Raw genomic sequence first — 10,076 nt, 5'->3', positions numbered from 1 at the left:
GCCCTCTTGCCTGTGAAAAACAGGCAAAACCAGGGATGGATATTTAAGAGCAGCACTTTGAAAGCCACAGGCAAATCACTGCCATTGAAGTCACTTCTTGAGCAGTAACAAAACAAAGAAAAACATTCCCTTGCTAGTTTCTATGCTGCTTTGAAAAAAGGAAAAAGGAAGAAAGATAACGGCAGAAGGATGTGGAGCTGCTGAAGTGAAGACAGAGGAGGCCATGAAGATGTTCCAAGGGCTGGAACACCTCTGCTCTGGAGCCAGGCTGGGAGAGCTGGAGGTGTTCACCTGGGGAAGAGAAGGCTCTGGGGAGACCTGATAGCCCCTTCCAGTGCTAAAGGGGCCGTCAAGGAAGATGGAGAAAGACTATTTACAAGGGCCTGGAGTGACAGGACAAGGGGGAATGGCTTCCCATTGACAGAGAGTACATCTGGATTAGAAGCAAGGAAGAAATTCTTCCCTGTGAGGGTGATGAGGCCCTGGGACAGGTTGCCCAGAGAAGCTGTGGCTGCCCCTGGATCCCTGGAAGTGTCCAAGGCCAGGCTGGACAGGGCTTGGAGCAATCTGGGCTAGTGGGGGGTGTCCCTCCAGGTCAACACCCCCTCCAAGTGAACTGAGCAAGCTTAAACACTCCTTCACAAAGAAACCCCCCCAAAACCCCCATTGCCTGGGGGACCTCTCACTCAACACAACCTGCCCTTCACATTTACCAGGTTTCCAGCATTTGGGTTAAAGAAAATATATAACATTCTAATACCATTGTTTTAAAGGTTAATGTATTCCCAGCCACAACTCAGGAGTCCAGGAACAATCATCTGGTGGCAGGAAAGTATTGAGTAGATGACCCAGCTCTTATCCACCTCTATTTTTTATGCATGTGTGGCTCTTTTTTTCCATTTCTTTCCTTTTCTGGTTCAGGCATGCAAAGACATATAAAACTAAAGCTAAACACAGCTGGGGTTTTATCTACATCACAGCCCCTACACACACAGCAACAGCACATCTCGCAGCACCAAGGCTCCTCTGCTGTTTTTCCCTTCCCATCTGAGGGGTTGCTGCTGTTCCTACACTCAGGCCAAGATGCTTTCAGCAGGCATCTTTCCTGGCTTCCCATCAGGCATCTTTTGTGGCTTCCCAGCCATTCTCACGTGCAGCTTTCATAAACCAGAGGGCTGCTCTGAGAACTACAAGATAAGGAAATTCAAGCACCAAAAGGAAAGAAAAGCTGGTGCCTTTGACTGTATTAGCAGCTGGTAAAAAGATGGGCTCTAGCTTCCCAAAACCTTCTCCTATGCCATGAAAGAAAAGGTGCAGAAAGCCAGAAGATTATTCTAGCTCTTGAAATTGAAAGGAAAAATGGAAAAGCTTAAGGGGATAGTAAATACTGGCCTTAAATTCAGCAGACCTGGAGCTCTTCCTGCAGAAAACAAACAGCAAAGAGGAGCTCCCACCATTCCAGCAGCTCCCAACTAGCCCAGTGCTGCTCAGAGGGTCCCTTTTTATCCCCCAGCAACTGGATCCACTCAGCAAATCAACCTTAGTGTTGTTTTAGACTGTGCCCCACCCGTTATCCCACCCCATCCCATCCTATACTGCCTCCCTGCAGCTGAGCAACGAAGGAAGGTCAGAGACCTTCAGAGATGGCCTGAGCTTACAGCAGAGATGGATTTATTAGACTGCTTTGAAGAAATAGTCCTACTTCTCTGTGGTCAAGGAAAAGGTTTCATTAGACCTGGAACAGCACTGCTGGGGGTGTGGAAATGGGCTATATACCTGTTTAACCCAGCAGGTCTTTAATGGCACAGAACAGGAATGGTGTCCATCTTCATGTTTAATTTGAAGCCCAGGTTTTAGTTTTCCTCCAACCCTGCTAATGCTGAGAAAAAAGTAAAAGCTTCTAGCCCATTGTGAATCCTCCCCTCCTGAGGAGCAGGGAGGGGTAGGGGATGGTGGCAGAGGACTCAGACCACTCTGGGGAATATGGTCCAAGAGGAAGCATCAAGCATCCTTGGAAAGGGTGTGAGACTCTCAGAAGCATCACATCATGAGAGAAGCAATTTTAGCAAAACATTACTCTCCTTTTCATGCTGAGGTTTGCCAGCCTTGACCTCATCACAGCCCAGAGGAGTCAGAGCTGGTGTGAGCATCCAGCCTGGGCACAGCTGCGTTCCAGGTCAGCATGATCCAGGGATAAAATTCACCCCTGTGCCAGACCCAACAAGCTCCTTTGGAGCCTTGAATGTGCTTAATGTTGGCCTCAACCCAAGGCTGAGAGACAATGGGAAACACAGAAACAGGCAATACAACAGAACCAGAGCAATTTAAAGAGAAGAAAGGCACAGCTAAGGGGACTCAGATAAAATTTAGGCCATCAAAACACTGCCCTGCTGTTTCTTGCTGGGTCAGTGACTTTGAAAGTTCAAAGTCTGCCAGTGGGAAATGGGAGAGGTAAGGATGGAGGTGGTGTTGCTGTGGCCTTAATCCTACAGGCCAGTGGTGCCTCCTGGCATATGCTGGGATGCAATGCTTTCCTTCTGGAGAAGGAAACAGAGGCATCATCAGAAGCAGAACTAGTCAATTTATGGTTTTAATGTTTGGGGTTTTTTTAATTAAAACTACTGTTCTGGAGGAAAAGGTGATTTTTTTCATCCAAATGCAATTTTCCATGGGAATTACAGGTTGGTGTTGAAGAACAGACATGCACAAAATTAAAAAGACGAAAAGGAGCTGAACAGTTTTGACTGACTGGAGGAAAACACAGGGGAATATTCCAGATTAAACATGATAAATTGTCCAATTGAAAAGGTGCTTTTCAGCACTTGGGGCTCCTTTCTGAATAAAAATGTGGGAAGGGCAGAAGGGAACAAAACTCATCCTAGAAAACTTCAGCCCTAATTCCTCTTAAAATTGCTAAAGAAATAATTTCCCTTTTTTTTTTTTGTGGTTTCACCAGGTTACGACAACCTACAGTGAGGGAAAAAACTCTTGTGATAACACCCAGCTATTGAAATACAGATAATCAGAGGGAAACTCCCCCCTCTGGTGCCGTGTTGGAGGGGCAGTTTTCCTGTTCTGGGTCTGACACCTCTTTCTTGTGCTCAGGAGAGGACAAAGTGGGCAGGGTGGTCTCTCTCATCTCCCCAGGATTAAGGGATTACCATTAATTAACACAGAGGCTCTGCCTGGGTTGCCTGTGATACACTATCTTTCCATCGGAAAGAACCAGACGGATCCGAACTCCCAAAATCTCTGAGATGGAAAGGGCAGGTATGAGATAGGAGATGGGGGCACCGGGCAAGGTGGGAGGGCTGTGGATCAGCAGAGAGGAAACGCAAATCTCAGTAATTGAAGTTTTTGCTCATTTCCTAAGGAGCAAAGGCGTGTGGGATCCTGCTCCAGTCACCAGTACCTGTCTGCCCATCCCCCGATATTGGCTTTTCACTCTGTTTTCTTTTAAAGCAAATCTTTGGAGAGGGCAGTGCTCTCAAAGCAGCGAATCCCCAGAACAGGTGGCACAAGCTTCCTGGAGAAACTGTGGATGCCTTCATCCCTGGAAGTGTCCAAGGCCAGGCTGGACAGGGCTTGGAGCAACCTGGGCTAGTAGAAGGTGTCCCTGCAAATGGCAGGTGGGTGGAACAAGATGATCTTTAATGTCCCTTCCAATCCAAACCATTCTGTGGTTCTATAACTCTACAAACCCCTGCAAGAGGGTGTCCCTTGTGAGTGTCCCTGCTAAAGGCAAAACAAAGGCACTATCACAAGAGAAGGTCTTTTTGGAAAGAGGGTTGAAGTGGCTCAGTTAAACGAGAAGGAGAAGCTACCTCCCCATTTCCTTGGTTCTCCAGGAAGGTAACCCCTCCACTTTCCATCAGCTACTGAGCCTGCAGCATCTACTGCAGTGACACCAAGAAAACAGCAAATCCTCAACCTTTCCTGGCTTTGTGAGACCTGGGGACCAAGATCTTAACAGTGACTGATGAGAGCAAGCCATCCCTGTCCCTCAGCACTTAGGATCACCTTCATTTCCAACAGCTGCTTGGCACTACCCGAACCTCCCCTCTCTTCAGCCAGATACACTGTCCTTGCAATGGAGAATCACCTCTGAAAGCCTAATGCTTGAAAAACCTGGTCCACAGAGGAAAACAGGCTGCCTCAGAGGGAAAAGAGAGGCTTTTTTAACCCAGAACAAGGGCGTTGCTGTCGTTACTGCAACTCTCACTAGCCCCAGTGTACGCCAAGGTGTTCCCAGTGTGTGTGTGATCTCAGGGGTGATACCCTGCACTTGGCAGGAGATGAGCATGTATTATCCTGGCCCATCTCAAAAAGGAAACATCAAATATGTTTACCAGACAGCCTGGCCAAGCAGCATCAGGAGGGGAAGATGAAGGTGTCAGACGTGGCAGGAGTCCAGCTGATATTGTGTTCTCACTCTTTTTTTTTTCTCTGTATTAATTAAAAACCCCACAGTTTCCTGAGGACAAACTGGCTAAACTCACTTTGGAATCATACCATCAGCATCATCAGACAAACTGGGATGCCCTGCAGACCTGTCAGACCTTACCTCTATCCAAATCCAAGCACCTTAATGCAGCAATATTGTCTGTCTATAAGCAGAGCCTGCCCGCAGAGGTGGCACTGTATCAGCTGCCAGGAGGAAGGACCTCCCTGGTTTCACCATGCCAGGAGAAGTTCCCTGGGATAGTCCTTCTCCAGAGTTTTCCTGACCTTTCCTGAGTGACAGAGGTATCTCAGCCACAACTTTCACACCCAAACGAACTCAGCACACTGTGCCAAAGGTGATTATATTTGGATGCACGAATGCTTTGAAAGCAGGAAGAGCTGCCGTAGCTCCCCATTCCCACACCCCACTACCCTGCTGGAACGGGGATTGTACTAGTCTTCTCAGTTGCCTCTCAGTCTACAGCCCAATCCCCTGGCTCAGGTTTGGCTCTTTGCCTTGTTGCTTTTTTCCCTAAAAAATAGAGTAGGCGAGGAGGGCCTGGTTAAGAGCCAATTCCCCTGTTCTCTTAAATCGCCAAGATTAAAAGCCTTCTTCCTGATGGCTGCTTCATAAAAGACCCAAAGGTTTTTACTCATTTATTCCTTTAAAAAGGAAGGCCTTATCTATTTTAAATGACTCCGTTTATGGGTAGAATCCTCAGCAATGCTCCATCTCCCGAACCGGCACTCCGCTGATTTTCCAGACAAAGCCAGAGCTACAAAAGTCACACCTGAGCAAAATGAGAAGTTCTGGCAAACTCCAGCCTCACTCTGCATTCTCTGACATGTGTACAGCCCTCCCTTAAAACGTGGGATTTCTGGCAGTTGGATGGTTTCATCCCAGTGAGATGGTCCTTTCCTCCTTGGGAAGGTTACAGCTGCTCAGAAACGAGCACTCCTGGAGGTTTAAGTCCAAGCATTCTGGGGTTTGAGCACCGCAGCAAAGGAAATATGGCATGTGCAGCCCTTTTAATATGTGTTAGCCAAATAAATGTTCCTATTTCAAGGCAGGTGAAGCAATAATAAATATCAGGTAGGAGAAGTGAGCCCCGCCGTCCCTTCTCATTGGTATGCACCGTGTTACTTTTTTTATTAAATAAAAATTCACTCTCCAGAAATGCAGCCCAGACCTGCTAGCTCAGGCCAGCTCTTGTTAAAATGATTATTAATGGTGCTGCACCTCTTCCTAATGGGAATGAATGGTCCAGCCACCTTTCAGTTCCACACATATTACTGACTTACTCCTTCAGCTTCCCGTCGGCCATGATATTCCCCATAGCCTCCTTCCCTCCAGCCCTTGAAGATCTGCATGAGGGTGATCCATCTTGTAACTTTTAACGCTTATTTTTCTAAGAGATAAAAATAAACCGTTCAATTTGGATGAAAAATACAGGATGTAGCACTGAGCCCACCAAGGGAGATGGAGGAGGGGGTGGGAGAAAGAAGAAGAGTATTTTCTCCCTTTTTTTCTGTATTTAAACCACAAATGCATAATCCATCTCCCTCAACGGCTCCTCCCCTCCCAAATAAATGATTTCCTCACCGTGGTGAATCAGGGGGATGACAAGAGTTGGATCATAACTCATAAGGAGGCAAAGGCAGACTGGGCAGAGATCTCCAGGCACTCGGGGGGTTTCTCATGGAGCACCACGCAAATCCCAGGATATGTGCTCTAGCAAGGACAACTTCGCCATAGCCGCCAAAATCTTGCAAATGCAGTTTCTAAAGCAAGGACTGCATGGTTCTTCCCACGTGAATCTGCAGGGCCAGCAGGAAATGGATCCCCCAGACGCCCAGGAAAGCAGGAGGAAAGGTGGGAAGGAGGGTGAGGGGTGATCCTCGCCTTTGCTTCTGTCTTTGCCTCCCAGGGGAGGGTGGCTGTGTTTCCACACCTGCTCTATGATCCTTGTGGGTCTCTTCCAACTCAGATATCCTGTGACAGTCTCTAATTGCTTGTAATCCCAGAGGAACAGGTTGTCAGCAATGGGCAAGTGTCCCAAACCCCACTAGAGTGAGTGAAGGTTCGGGAATGCAAGTGCTGGCTGCTGGCATGGAATCTTTCCTCCACCAGCTGCTCCAGGATGGATCCAGGCATTTCACACCCTGGGTAAAACACTGATGGCTCCAAAGCTTGCCCTCTGTCTCTAGACAGCTTCTGGCCACGTTGGCCACACAGGCAGCTCAAGGTGGGGGCTGTTGAGGCTGCACCTTGTCTTGGCAAGCACCAAACCCCTCTTGGGTCCCTGTAAACCTCCCATGGTCCTGCAGACAGTGGACAACAGGCAGGTGCATTTTGGGGCACTGGGATCAATAAACCTGCCTGGAGCTCGCCATCAATAATTCTGAAAATAGTCAACAGCATTTGACTTCTTGAAAGCATCTCAAGGAGTCCCAAAACCACACAGAACAACTCCCCCCACCCCACCAACCATAAGATCTTTCAGTCCTTCCAAATTGGAATGACAAAATATCACAAATCCCCCTCAGACTACCCCAGTACCACAAGTCTGCTCTCCATACACCACAAACATCCCAAATACCACAAGCTGCTCAGCCCAGACCCCACAGACACCACCACCACTGAGCTCCTTTGAATTACCTCTCCTCTGTGCATTGCAGGTCCTCCACTGACCCTGCCAGCCCCCCTGACATGTTCCTCCAGAAGTATCACTAAAATATCACCAAACATGTCCCAAATAACCTCTAAAGACCGGCTACCAGTGACCATCCTGCTTTTGGGGTCGGTGTGCTCTCCAGCACACACCCCTGTGAATAAGCAGATATATAAGAGCCACTTTGCTGTTATGCTCAGTAGTGTGTTTGTTCTAATTCACCAAAGGATGTGAGCTAAAAACATGATAACTGTGCCTTTTAGCAGAAGTTTTTCCATCCTCACAGAAAAAGTGGTGGCAGTGGCTGAAGGCAATGCTTGCAGGGACCAAGCCTTGGAGCAGCCCCATGGCACTGCAAAACCAGCCAAGGGAAGTACAGGTATCCCAGATGGTACCTGCTGGGAATTGAAGCTGAAATTTCTAAAAGCTGCTCTCTTCACATTTGCTGTTTTAGTTGCTTTTCTAAAGAAGCCACAAACTCAACCAACCAAAAAAAAACCCCAACAAAACAAAACGCCCCCAAACCCTGGGAAAAATGAAACCTGATTTCAACCCCAGTTTTTGTTGAAACCTAACTGGTGGTTAGTCCTGGCGGTTACCAGCCCCTGTCCAAGCAGTTGTGGCCACATCCCTTCTCCCTGGCACTGCACAGCTCAGGCTCCATCCCCACCTTTGCCGGGGCAAGCGCAGCCGGAGGGATATTTGCCTGCAGGACTGTAGAAGTGATTCCAGGCAGAAGCCTGGGGGATTTGTTTGGGAACAATGTTGTAACGAGCCTGAGGATAATCTCCTGCCCAGAGACAGGGATTTCTCCCGGAGGGGCGGCAGCCACAAATTAGGCAGTCACATCAGGTTATTTCCAGCGAGTTAACTCCCAACGTCTCGCCAAGGAGGGCACAGCACAAATCCAACCATCCGCAGTAGATGAGCCCCAAAACAAAGATGTTTCAGGTGGGGAAAGGGAGGATTTTTAATGACCCAAAGAGGTGGAAATTCATTACTCTGATAAGGCTCTGGGAGTTGTTGGTTTGAGCTCCAGCCATGGACAGTCCCCAGAGAAATTACACTATGTTCAAGCTAATCTTCTTATAAACATTGTTGTGTTTTCTTTTTTTATTTTATCCGACATGTGTCAAGCAGGACTACTAAGCCTATTACATCTCCAGGGAGGGTGGTGCTTTTTCTTCTTCCTACCCCCGCCCCCCCCCAATCTGAATGCTCCTTGTCTCCTTTTTGGCTCCTTTGGACGTTTCTCCACCACTACAAACCATTTTTTTAGCACTGAGAAAAACAAAGCCTCAGTGGGTTTGGAGGCTCAGGTAAGATAAGCAGCCAGATTCCACCAAGACATCCAAAATTTTTGGAGCTTATAGCCTTCAGAAATGAACTTAAAACTTGCTGGACCATCCCTTCTTTCTGCGTTCATTTATTTTTCTTTCCAACAAACCCTCAAAGTAAATAGAGAGTTAACTGGATATTTTTGTTCTCCAGGACAAAATAGTTCGAGTTATTGGGAAATCCCCATTTGAGTAGTGCCTTTATTTGCGTTATTCCCTCTGTTTCAGTTTACAGGTAGAAATTGGGAGGGATTAGACCACTGGAATGGATGGTGAATAGGAATGTGGTGAATAGGAACCTGCTTTGAGCTTCAGTTTGAGAGATACACTTTGATGAAGGCACCTTTTTCCTGAGAACTCTCTCCTCACTCTGGTGGAGAGTTTGTGGGAAGACCACAGAAAGGATGAAAAAAAAAATTAAAAATTGTGCTATAGATGGTAATTTTCTGGAGGAAGCATCAAGCTCTCACCACGCAATGGGAGAAAGAGAAAACAGAGAATTAGAAGTAGGCAAGGAGCGAGAAACCTTCATGCACACAAACCACCACGTACACTCGGGAGACTTGGCTACAGGAAATCAATGAGAGCTTATCAGCCTGCAGCAGAGTCGGGACAATTAAACATTTCCCTCTCTGCCTTTATATATTGGATTTAAGTTTTGAAGTTGTTCTCACCTGTGGATGGAGAGAAACATCCGAGCCAGCATCTCTTACGGAGAGTTATCTCTAACGCAGGCAGCAGCCCAAATTATTTCCATTGGTAATCATTGCCTTCTTTGTCCTTAAAAAAAAACCAAAACCCATCTTAGACCAAAAGAAAGGAAGACATTGTGCATTTGACAGCGATTTCTTTGCTCTCCTTGCACAAAGACTTCTGCACTCATGGGAAAAGTCCTTCCCCGAATGCTGAGCTTTTGTCATCGGGTTTTTCTCCGTCACAGAGCAAAACTTTGCAGAAGGAGACCAGTAGAAACCAGAAATGGGGCCTAAGTGGCAAAACCAAGCCCAGATTTGGAGCTGTCCCTCAGGTCTGTGGGCTGGGGACAAGGTGAGGGATCTGCTGCAAGCCCAGTCTGTTAAAGCACTGCCTCTCAATGCCACAGGAGCTGAAGGGTGAGTGAAGCCCCAAACCAGCATCTAAACATCCTCCTGTTTGTTTGCCTGGTTTTTACTGAAAACCAGCTGCTCCAGCTGCAAGTCCTTGGAGGAACAGAAAAGCACTGAGATAAACCAGATAATTAACAAGCTCAATAACTAACAAGGCAGTGATGGCTCTTCCTTATGTCCACTCCTGTCACCTCCATGTGCAGGTTTGGCTGGATCACAAAGCTTTTCTGGAAGGACATCAGCACCCCCAAGACCCTGGCTGCTCACTTCAGATCCTACAAGCATTTTCCACCTTCTGGGCACTCAGGTTGGAAGCAGAAGCTTCCTTTTTACTTATTTAATTATTTATCTCCCCCAGTCAAGGCAGACAGGGCAGATAATCTGGGTTTACATCCCTTTGAAGTCAATCAGAAAAGACTTTTAACTTCAGTGAGTGTCCGAGTGAGGACCCCAGGCCTCCATGTACCTGATCCACAGGCATTGCCAGGGATTTGGGGCTCCATCCACACGGACCTGCC

Source organism: Pseudopipra pipra, chromosome 8 (genome assembly GCF_036250125.1).
Source record: "Pseudopipra pipra isolate bDixPip1 chromosome 8, bDixPip1.hap1, whole genome shotgun sequence".
Lineage (NCBI taxonomy): Eukaryota > Metazoa > Chordata > Aves > Passeriformes > Pipridae > Pseudopipra > Pseudopipra pipra.
This window is presented reverse-complemented; position numbering follows the sequence as displayed.